Source organism: Pinus tabuliformis, chromosome 8, assembly GCF_031772625.1.
Source record: "Pinus tabuliformis cultivar Carrire ecotype Pingquan chromosome 8, CPIR1, whole genome shotgun sequence".
Lineage (NCBI taxonomy): Eukaryota > Viridiplantae > Streptophyta > Pinopsida > Pinales > Pinaceae > Pinus > Pinus tabuliformis.
Genome location: NC_142294.1, coordinates 1,263,377,215 through 1,263,389,860, shown reverse-complemented (window position 1 = coordinate 1,263,389,860; position 12,646 = coordinate 1,263,377,215). Strand labels below are relative to the sequence as shown.

At 36.1% G+C, this 12,646-nt stretch overlaps 1 pseudogene; it reads left to right on the top strand.

Moving 5' to 3' along the window:
- The first annotated feature begins 6,357 nt into the window (after positions 1-6,357).
- Positions 6,358-8,393, top strand: LOC149239980 (ABC transporter D family member 2, chloroplastic pseudogene; annotated as a pseudogene).
- The last annotated feature ends 4,253 nt before the right edge of the window (positions 8,394-12,646 follow it).

Sequence of the window (12,646 nt, the reverse complement as noted above, 5' to 3'; positions counted from 1 at the left end):
GGCAATTGGCAATCGTCATCACACATCTAGGGGAGCGTGTCCACCATTGCCCTCCCACGATTCCAGGTTTGGAGGTCACATAGTAGGAAATACCTCACCTTTCCTCACAACTAGGGTCAATTCCCTAATATGGACCACACTACAACACTGGTTGGATACTTGTCATCGAATAATCCAGTTAGGTAGTCTTGTCACCTTTCATTCATATTTTACCCATGTCATAAGAGTGCATATCCAGTAGATACAAAATGTAATAGAACAATGTACATTATACCTTTCCTCATGAGATGTCTTGACCTTCCCCCAATGGTAGAGTAGATCTTGGCTATCATATAGTTCTTTCCAATTTGCGGGTTAGCTCTTATTCATGCATTTATATAACAACTATATATATATATATATATATATATATATATATATATATATATATATATATATATATATATATATATATATAGTGGTCTTAAACATCATGTTATCTAGTTTAGTACCCATGTCAATCTTGCAGTTCATATTGGAAATAGGTCATAATTTCACTAAGTCATTCATTAAATAAATCATATCCATTTGAGCTAGATACATGAAACAACAATAACTCTGATATGTCATGTACTAGATAATTCATAACCAAGTAAGTCATACATTAGGTCATACATCGAACATTTCAATCATCAATACCTAATCCATCTAATGATCTATATAAGTAGTTTTACCTATCCAACTAAATGCATCAATATTACATAGCATTCATAAATAAATAACATGGAACTGAAAAATAAAGCCTTAGCATAGGTAGCTATCTAATTCAAAATGGACATCATAAATGGTCAAAAGTGAGGGGTAATTGCGACATATAGTCTTTGCATCCTCTCGGGTAGCAGATCTTGGGTTAGACTTGTCCCATTGTATCTTAACTTGGTCCACCAAGTGATGCCTGAACTATCAAACCCTATGTTATAATGTCTTTTATGTTTGACACTTCCTTCAGCCTCTCTAAGCAGTATGGAATTCAAGTCATCCTAAATTTTTATTTAATGAATATTTTGCATTGTCCTTCTTTCAAGTATTTTATTACCTGCTTCTGTACTCTATCACTTTATGCTTACGATGTTTGTATTCCAAACAAAATTTATGGTCATATCATTGCCCAGGTGCCTAACTATGTGTTGCTTTTAAATTTCAATATTAAACCATTCAAATTGTTTCACCATTTCTTTATCCATGCATGATAGCATGATGAATAGAGGTCTTGGGGAAATCGGATGCCAATGTTATTGGCAAGACATGTACAGTCAATGACTCTGTAGGCTGGCCTGGTACCAACAACCTCACTCTTGCCTTCAAGTTGAGAGCAAGGCCGATTTATTTATAAGAAAAGAAATAATTAGCAGAAGGAATCTGAACTAGTAACAAGCCCAATATATAATTATAGCACTCATTTACAGTCATGGCCATTCTTTGCATATTTATAACCATGAATTAGAACTCAGAATGCCACAATTAGTTGCAGATTTTCCATGGATGAAAACATGTGTGAGTTTCCTCATCTGGCCAAAATATGCTTACTTGACAACCACATTGTCCAAACTGAAGTTGTAAAAAAAATAAACCAATTGCACACACCTACCAAGTGCTCTTCGGACTGTTACATCAACCAAAAATAGGCAACCAAGTCCAAGCAGAAAACATATGTGCATTTTGTAAACCTTTTAAGTGCTCATACCATTCATGCTAATACTTTTTATGATCCATAGGTTTCAATACACATACTTATATCACTGTTCTAAGCAATGAAAATATTTGACATTTAAACTGATGCATATTAATCTCTAATCCATGCTCATCAAAATTATAAACCATGATATCCAGAGAAGTAAAGACCAGTGCATATTTATCAAACCTATATTCTGTTTACTTATTTATGTTAGTCCTTAAGGTGACGAGAATATCAGATATTCGAACTCATGCATTTTTAATCTCTTATAGCTTCTCAATAAGCATAATTAGATTGTGTTAAAGGTCAATGTAATTCAGCCCTGATCATGGTCTCTTGTTTTTAGTTTATGCCCTTGCTTTGTACTCGAAAGAGATCAAAATCCGAGGAGTGGATATTACCGAATCTGAATTCGAGAAGGAGATGAGTGAAATATGGGATTCAAAACCAAGAAGGGTTTGTATGAATAGTTGGTCATGTTGTTTGTGTTGATAAACACCCAAGTACATTTATAAGAACAATAAACTAGGTACTTATACTACACATTGATTTTTTTTAATTTTTTTTTGTCTAATTTCATAATAATAATTGTTAGGATAAACATGAATTAATATTTAAAGTACTTGTATAAAAAATTCATAATCAATCTTGAAAAGAGCGAGTCTTGCAAAGAAAAGACGAACCTTTAGTACTTTGAAATTCAATTTCAGTAAATACCCTAAGCATGGATCCAAGAAGATCAAGGCCATACTTGAATGGCCTGTTCTAGAAAGTAAAGCAGAGTTAAGAAGTTTCATTTGATAAGTAAATACAATCTATGCATTTACCAGTTCATAGACAGAAAAGGGAAAAAAAAAGAACCAAATTTTATTTGTAAGGCCTCATAGAAACAACATTTCAAAACTACTGACAATATTTAAAAACTTCAAGTTGGATATGCACCTAAATAATCTTCCCACTTTTACAAAACAAAATATAGATTGCTTATATTACTCATCTTCTTCAATGTATAAAAATTGATAAATACATACTAGTTGGTATAAAACATGGGTACTCAAAAAAATTTCAATCTTTACTATAAAGACCTCATATAAACGACATTTCAAAACCACTGACAATATTTTGTTGCAAATGCAGCTAAATAATCTTCCCATACCTATAAATTAAAATATGGATTACTTATGTTACTAGTCTCCTTCACTCAGAATAAATAGATAAACATATATTCGCTAGCTTTTGTATCTCTGTGCTTGAGAAAAGAAACATTAGTAAGACTTCTCCAAAAGATATTAGCAGTCATCTCTATCATTATTTGTATAATGCTTGCACAATAAAACTTGAATACTTCCATAGGTAGTACTGCCCAATTAAACCATCCAAAAAAAATGTTTAAGCTCTCTAAAGGATATTGCATATTACCCTAACACATTCTGGAAAGAAAGTACAATTCCAAAACAGTTTGCAAAAGAGGGTTTTCATTGAAAATATTCATTGCATTGGTCATTTTGAAATGAGTATAATTTATAAAAGTTCTAGGGAAGGTTCAATAAATCCCTTTGAACACTTGTAATGGCTGCAAGGTCAGCCAAAGGTTGGTCGGATCAAAATAACCATGGAAACAAATGACAACAATCCACATTTGGTTCCTATTACTTAGATCCAGAATTTGACATTATCTAGTTTACTCTGATGATGAATGATGATCACCAATAGCAAAACTAAATAGTCTATACTTCTAGTTATCCTTTTTGAACATTCCAGAGCTTATAACAATATGTTTTTCTGTTGTGATAATAAAAATTAAAATAAAAATACAAATTGTAACGTTGTTTTTCTTTCGGCAATTCAATAAGACTGCAAGCATTTAGCTCAGGAAACAATCTCCCAAAATGCAGTTTAAGTGGGAAGCAAATCTACCAACTGATACATTTTAATGTAACACGTACTGGGCATAGCTTGCATGCCTGTTTTGGCAAGAATCTTGCAATGAACAACTATGGCAGACCACCTAGCTAGTGAAAAGGCCAAGCAACCTTAGTTAAAAGAAGTTGTTCTCAGAGCAGAAATGATTTGAACAAAGGAACTGGACCAAATTTTCATTTCCTCCTCTTGTTTGTCTTTCATGACTTGCCTTGATTAGTGACTTCCTTTGGTGAGGTGGTTTTAGAAGTTCTTTTGGTAGTAAATATTTAGGAGAGGTTTATTAAACATTTCTGACATAGCTTCAACCTTAACAGATTGCACCAAATGTCAACATTTAGATGAAGTAACACTGGAAAAAGATTTTTAGCAGTTGGATTAGTATTGAGTCAGACTCAGACGTGTAGTCTTGTAGCACATTTTAACAAAATTGATGCCAAAATAAGATATAACACTTATGGTAAAGAAATATATGTTGTCATTCAAAAACCTTATATTGGCAGCATTATTTCCTACGTAAAGAATTTGTTTTTCCCGTATCATCAAGCACTACAGTATATAAATTCCCGAGAAAAATTATAACATGGACATGACAATTGGTTCCCATTATTTCAGATTGTCACTTTTGTTATTCAACATATAATAAGCAATGCAATGTTGCTGTGGAAACTTTAAGTAGGGTTTCCATTTAATTATAACTATGCAAACTGAACCATGGGCTTTAATGTAATTAAAGAGGCACAACTAGAAGCACTTTTGGAGAATATTTGTTGGTGGATGGATTTTTCCTTATGCTAGACAATTGGCTTGAATGTAATAGAAAAGGATTACGTGAATTATGCATATTTTGGAAAAAGGGTTTCGAATCTTACCAACCAATTAAACACTAGAAGCAGTTTTGAAGAATATTTGTTGGTGGATGGATTTTTGTCTAAAGATAAACAATTATGTATTATGGCTAGATCAATGAGAGAGAAATTGATCCAAAAATTGGATTCAAGTGGGTTGAGAGGAAGTTTTTGGCAAAATAAAGCATTCAGTTAAGTGAGTTGAAGGTTTCGTTGGCCACAATGAGAGATGTGAGTAACTTATTGTTGCTCGCAAGATTTGTTAAATTGCAGAGGATAGTAAAGCACTAGTTTGCATAAGCCTTTGCCTGTGTTGAATAAACCATGGGCTGATGTTACCATGGACTCTGTTTTGGGGTTGCCTCAAACACAAGAGGAGGTGAACACTGAAAAGCTATTTACAGTTGAATGCGATGTTGTTGTTGTAGCAATTGGAAGAGTATATATAATACATTTTAACAAAAAGATGAAAGAGGCCAAAGAGAAAATACAATGATGACTTTGCTTTAGCGCTATCATGATCCTGAGACCACACTAAAGCCTAATTCAATTCAATCAATGTCTTTGTAGTTAATGTTTTGTGAGTAACTGAGTTGTTCATTTATCAATATGGATTTGTCATTCAATAATAATATTAAACGTCCTTTTTTTAAGGTACTTAAAAACTCTGTTTTTGGCATATTATGTCTATTTAGTTTTCTTGGAAATTCATAAAAGCTATCTCTATGTACACTTCACTGATCAACAATGTTGCAACCCTTTATAATATAAATTCTCCAGTTTCTGTTATAAAGAAATAAACATGTACCTATGGTCTGTTCTTCCTCATCAGAGACAAAACGCTGGCCAACAGGCTTATTGATATTGATCTTAAGTTTCCCCTCTTCTTTTTTTTCAAAATTCTTGTTGCCAACTTGTAGCTTCAGTGTCCCCATATTCAATTGGCCTCTTTTTGGTCAGAAATGCATCATCCCCTTCATCCTCATTCCTGGATCTCAATTTCTTATAATCTCGGGATAGAACACTGGTATCCTTATTGCTAGAGTGATGATCTAATTTGGAGCATTGTTTTACTTGTTTTGACTCTCCATTCGTAACCTTTTGTAAGAAGTCCTCATCTGCACCATCTACACTGCCATCTTCATTCTCACTTCCTTCACTGTCTCCAGGATTGTGTCTGTGCTCAGCACATACAATGTCCATATTTTTCAGTTTGTTTCCACTCTTTTTCAAGAAGCGTATCAAGAGAAAGGTAGAATTTGATGATGAGGGAAATATCATATGACTTTTACCTGAGGGATTCACATGCATCGATGTTCCGCGTGAGGCTAAAGAAACATGTAGCAATTGGTTTTACAAGATTGGTTCTATTCGAGAACTACTTCCTCGAATATACTTGGAAGTGGCTATTTTCCGTTCTCAACATTTTTGGATGAGAATCCGTTGAATGTTTGCCAATGATTGAGTTTGATGATTAGAGGGTTAGCAGATCCCTTAGCCTTTGCATTTGATCATTTGTACTTGGCTCATTGTGCACAAGCATTGATTCCTTACAAAAAAGGGTTTTCTCATCACAGGACTTAGTGATTATATCACACTATTTCAAAGGGTTCTTTCAGGCAATCTAGGTACCAAAAATGATGAAGTCTTATCATGAAAAATGGATGTATGTCCGCTTGATGGAACCTGTAATTGAATGGATTACTAGATGCATTTTCAATCATGCAGATCAGGAGAGGATTATTCAACTTTTAAGAGATTTTGGGGTTCAACCAAATGAGTGGAAACCAACTCAAAGCATCCATCCAGTTTCTGTTTTGGTGCATTTCTTGTTGAAGCGGAGAATGTTGAGGCGAATGTTTGTGGAGGCGGAGAATGTTGAGCCCATCATTGCTTATCAATAGGTTTTGGAAGGTTTCCATTCCATATTGGACCTCAGAGGATAAAGTTCAGGCTAGATTACAACTCGTTGGTGTATTTGCTCTCACCCTAGCCACTACAAGAATCAGTGTGGGATTCAATTTTCTTGGGCGTGATTTTTATAATGCCCTTGCAAGAAAAGATCAAGAGTAGTTCACAAAACAACTTCTGTATTACCTCAGAGCTTTTGCTGGAGGAGTTCCAGTGAGCAAATTGCTGCACCCTTGTAGGTCTTTGTACTGAGAGATTATGGAAGGGAAACACTTGGACTGAGATGGCGGGCATGGATGGCAAGATACTATTTGGGCAACTATTTTGAGAACCAAACTTTCTATAAGACCCAATCACAATCAATCATGGATAACCCAGATCAGAGGATTGTTGATGACCTCAGTTCTTTCATCGGGACTTCTCTTTCATTTGCATTAACATTGTTTACGGCAGCAGTAGACTTGATATCATTCAGCAACATACTGTTTGGAATTTATCCACCTTTGTTTGTGGTGCTCATTGTTTATTCACTCGGGGAAACAACCATCAGTGTCCTTGCAGGAAAGGAACTTGTAAACCTAAACTTCATGCAAGGAAAAAAAGAGGCAGATTTTTGTTATGGGCTAGTGCGCATCCGAGAAAATGCAGAGTCAATTGCTTTCTATGGAGGTGAAGAGAATGAGATGCAGCTACTTCTCCAACACTTCAAACAAGCTTTTGAGAATTTAACTCAATTATTGATTTCATCACGGAACTTGGACTTCTTCACCAGTGGATACCGATACCTAATTCAAATTTTACCTGCAACTGTTGTGGCTCCCATGTATTTCTCTGGAAAAATCAAATTTGGAGTGATCAATCAGTCTTACTTCGCTTTCAATCATGTCTTGGGTGACTTCTCACTAATTGTATACTAGTTTCAGGCTATCAGTGCTTTCTCAGTTGTCATTGATTGGTTAGGTGAGTTCAGTGATATTTTGGATCAAAGCAATAGTCTATTGATAGAAGACTCCAAACCAAAGATAGCTTTCTTGAAGGTTGATCAGTTTTATGGAACTGCTTCGGAATGTAATGGAGCAGATACTTTTGAAGTTTGTCCAAAACTTTTGGAAATTGAACATTTAACATTACAAACACCACAGTACACCATGACTCTTATTGAAGACTTGTCATTGGTGGTCACTAAAGGAGATCACTTACTGATAATGGGTCCAAGTGGAAGTGGAAAAACATCACTGTTGAGAGCTATTGTTGGTATATGGTGTTCTGGTAAAGGCACTATTAGATTCCATATAAAACAGAGCAATAAAGGATCTGATAGATCTATTTTACAAGGAGAAATTAACAATGATGGCCCAGTGAATGGAACAAACTATCGTACAGAAGACAAAGAACACCAACTCGTAGATGGAACAGAAGGAAGTTCTGGGGCAATATTTTTCCTTCCTCCAATGCCTTACATGGTTTTAGGAACACTGCGCTAGCAGCTGCTTTATCCTACGTGGATTGAAGATCTTATTGCCGTGTCAGAATCATATTCTCTACCATTTTCATTGAAAAGTTTGAGATTGACAAACACATGATGTGAACTTAAACCTATGCCAAATGAAGATGAGCTTGTTGGGGTATTGAAGGTTGTATGTCTTGATCATCTAATCACATGTTGCAATGGTTTGGACTCCAATGTTGATTGGTCATGTGTACTTTCGCTGGGTGAACAGCAATGACTTGCATTTGCTCAGTTGCTACTTGCACAACCAGAACTTGCTTTGTTGGATGAGTCTACAAGTGCGCTAGCTGAAGCTAATGAGGTTCGTCTGTACAAATAAATTGCAGCTACAGGAATAACATATATAAGCATCAAGCATAGAAGAACTCTACGCAATTATCACAAGAAAATTCTACAGTTGGAGAATCGTGCATTTGATACATTTGAGCGCAACTGGATACTTGAAACCATTGATCAAGATAAGACATATTTGACAAAGTCAGTTGCATAAATGTTTTCCTTAACTGGTCATGGAATTTTAATTTTATTTTCGCTGGTCAGAACCAGAACTTTCTTGGGCTGGATCACTTGCTTTTTACATCTGTTAATCCTGCCTTGGTATCGTCATTCCATATTTATTGTTACAAGCGGCTGCATTTTCACAATTTGTTCAAAGCCCACTTGGATCGGTAGGGTCATATGGAGTGCACCTGAGCTTGGGGCTTATGGGTCTCAGCATGGCGGTGTTGGAAGGGGCAATGTAGTTAAGGACACACATGGCAGTGATAAAAGAAGTTCTAAATTGTTGGTAGAATAAAAAAAATCATTAGTTTAGTCTTAAATGAAATCTGTTCCACACAATTTTACAATAAAATGCTCACAAGTAACTTTGAGGGTTATAAACTCTTTTAGCGGAGATTTGGGTCTAGTGGGTTTTGAATCTAGATTTTGAACTTGGCTTTGATACCACATGTGAGGCTCTGTCCTAGGGTCCTCTACTAGAACTAAATTCTCCAATTTCAAATACAATAATTGGGCAATAATTTATTTGCAACTTTTCAAAAAAAAAAAATACCATTTAAATTTTATTTCCTACAATTAAATAGTGAGCATTTCATTTCAATCACTTACATGAGTAATCTATAAATAGAGGAATACCTGTCCCGATAGCCTGGTTGAGATGCCCTTGAGCTCCTGATCTTGCTGAGATGCTCCTCTTGACTACCAATTGGATTTACCTCCCAGCCAACTAGGAAGTATTTCCTAGCCCAGGAAACCTCCATAGGTTCCCTAGCCCTCTGAGCCCAAGTCCAACCAGATGTAGTGTGTGTCCAAGATAACAATACTCTCCTTCTCTCCCTTCTCCCTTCTCCACCTTCCTCCCAAAACAAATCCTCCAAAACCACAACCAAACCAAAACAAAAGTAAGACCAAAGATCCCCCTCCTTCCTTCATCCTTCCCCTTTTATGCCCCCTTCCCTTCTCCACCTCAACCACCTCTCATTAATGTCATAACTTCTCCCTCATCCTTACATTTGACTTCTCTTCTCCCAAGTAAACATGACAGGACATTTGGGGATGTGATATGAATATAAAATTGGGTTATTAATTGGAGAGGACCATGTATTCTCCCAAGTAAATATTTTGGGGATGAGAGATGAATATATAAATTGGTAATTAATTGGAGAGGACCATGTCTTCTCCCAAGTAAATGTGAGAAGACATTTTGGGGATGAGAGATGATTATATAAATTGGTAATTAATTGGAGAGGACCGTATCTTCTCCCAAGTAAATAGGAGAGAACATTTTGGGAATGAGGTATGAATATATATAATTTGGTAATTAATTGGAGAGGACCATGTCTTCTCCCAAGTAAATATGAGAGGACATTTTGGGAATGAGGTATGAATATATATAATTTGGTAATTAATTGGAAAGGACTATGTCTTCTCAAAATTTGAAAATTTGGGCAAGTAAATTGCGAATAATAACAAAATTTGTATCAGTATTAAATTTACTCACCAATGTAGGTATGTACCAATATTTCTTGATAATTATAAGTCAATATTTTAAGGTGATTTAAACCCTAGTAAAATTTTCATGATAAGATTAAGTAGGCATTACATTAGCAGGTTACTACGGGAAGTCCATCAACAAATTCTCACGCATTGCATATCCTATTACATCTTTGTAGAGGAAAGGTAAGAAGTTTGAATGGATAGAGGAGTGTGAAGCTATTTTTGAGCATGTTGAGGGCCCGGAAATCAGGTCAACAACAAGGGGGATACCCACCCGGTCCGGAACTTGATTGGCAGCTCCTTGTCCGTTTGGTATAGCGGGTCCGACTGGGGATAACGGGACCAATTTCCCAATGTAAGGGTGTGTGTGTGTGTGTGTAGAGTTTGATGATGCTGATCTAGAAGTAATTTAAGCTAATTTAATTCTAACTTCTAAACTGACTCTATGCTACTGTAATCTAACAAAAAAGCAACACATCTAATCTACGCTAACCCGGGGTAGATTTCCTCTATTATGCGATCTAAAAAGATTTCGAACAATAACTGGTAATAAAGATCATTCAGCTATCATAAGAATAGAAATCAATTAAGATAAACCATTCTGCATAAAAAGTTAGGCAAAACAGTTGTGAACAGCATATCGCATAATAAGTTATTCATATGTCAAGCATAAATAAATGACTCCACCATACAGAAGTGCCAAATGGTAACCCACACATTCATACATTAACATATAAACAACTCAGCTGCATATCACTTTAAGAATATAAGCAGAAATTGGTCAAGAGATAAAAGTACCATTTATGACTGATTTCACTCACAAACTTCAAGCAATAACGATTTATCTCTACTTGTTCTAATATCTACTAAGAGTACAGAAGTGCAACATCAGTAGCAGACATTAAAATGCAAACATAAATAAATCTCGATCCATCCATTCATCAAAAACCCCCTCCGAGGGTGAAAAAGTGCATGTTCTGAGGACAAGTTTTTTGACAAATTTCCGGACCCTTCTCCAAATGCCATGAGAAGGGTTAAATACTACTAACTAATTGATCTTAATTACACAAATTTAGGAAACGGCTTCAAATGACCGCCCTTTTACTAAAACAAATTTATTTCTAAAAATTGAATCTAATTTCTAACCGTTTCTGTATCTGCTCCTTAGTGTTGTAAGCGATGCAACGTTCGCCTGGAAAGAGTCGACTGGTTGTCTTTTCCTTTCGTTCGAGCGATAAAAGTAGAAATAACAAAAGTTGGCACCTCTTTCTGACAAACTAGAAGATATTTTCGAAAATCTTCCTCTTGGCTGGGTGTATTCGCTGTGTGTATACTTAGTATAACCCAGATTTCTTTCAAACTGATTGTGTTGTTGCTATTTCGGTCTTCGGCCGTGCGAATGACTCAATGAGTTAGGGATTTCGTTGCCTGAACAATCTTCCGTATTGAAAATTGCTTCCGTTCTTTGTTCCAGGCTTTTCTAGAGCGTCCTCCCTCTTTAGCGTTTTTCTTTTTGCTTTACCCAGTCTGAGCTTCAGGATCTTTTGCAAACATGCTGCTTTTGTGCGCCTTTGACTCTGACTCTTGGATAGTCTATTTTCATCAGTGTCTGTTGAGTGATACTCTGGAATCCACGGTCCTGCTGCATGTGGCATCCATTTGCGAAGGCATCTCCTCTCCGTTCTCCTAGTATTGGCGCTTTCCCCTTTTCCTTAGATGTTTCCTGCATATTGATTTATATTAGTTGCTGCCTTACAGTTTACGCAAGGGAAAAGAGAAATGACGAAAAGATTGACATGAAAGCTTTAAGTTCTAATGAATGCATAATCATGACACTCATAATGACTTGACTCTTCGAAAAACGCAACACAATCATTCTTGGATATTTTGGCGTACAATCATTAATTTCCCTTAAGGTGCGCGCTCAATTTTGGGTTTACAGACCATGCCGAGGAAATATTGCGATGAGTGGTTCCTCCGATTCGCATCGCAGTATCGAGGATTGCGATGTCAAGAAGTTTCGTTGCAGGAATTTATAGTCTCATTCATCGCAGATCGCAGATTGCAAAATCGCAGATCGCAGATCGCAGATTGTAAGATCGCAGATCGCGTTTTCATTTACTGTGTGCTATTTATGCGATGTTGCGATATGCGACGTCGCATATCGGCCGTCGGCGATTCCTTAAGTTTTTCATTTAAGGGCACTTTCAATATATGTGATGCGATGAATTTCGCATCGCTTCTTCTCAGCTCATTTATGCGCATAGGAAACGCTTCACTCTCTCTTCGCAATGCGATCTATCTTTAGGGAGTATAAATACAAAAATTTTGATAAAAATATTTTTGGATTTTTTGTTAAGGGTCCCCCTTTGCTTAGTGTTATTGCTAATATCAAACAAAGAGGGGGGTTGTTGGTGACCACAACAATGGTGATTCACTGTGAAGAACCAGTTATCTCTGCTTTTCTATTGAATTTTCACTCCCGAAACAGAAAAATTTTCATATGCCTAAACTTTGTTATGGACAGATAGAGTACATTACTCCTTATCCTGTCAATGATACTTTGTCACAACCTTTTCATATTCCAATTGTCTGCTTCCTTAGGCTCAATTCTTGCATTCATACCAGACATTACTCGGTCTTTTTAAAGATAAAATAAGGTCTTCTCTGCGTACTGGCTTTTAAAATATGCTCATTTGTCGTAGGTAGAGCCTCTGCTGCCCGCAAGCGTCCATAGCCTCGACA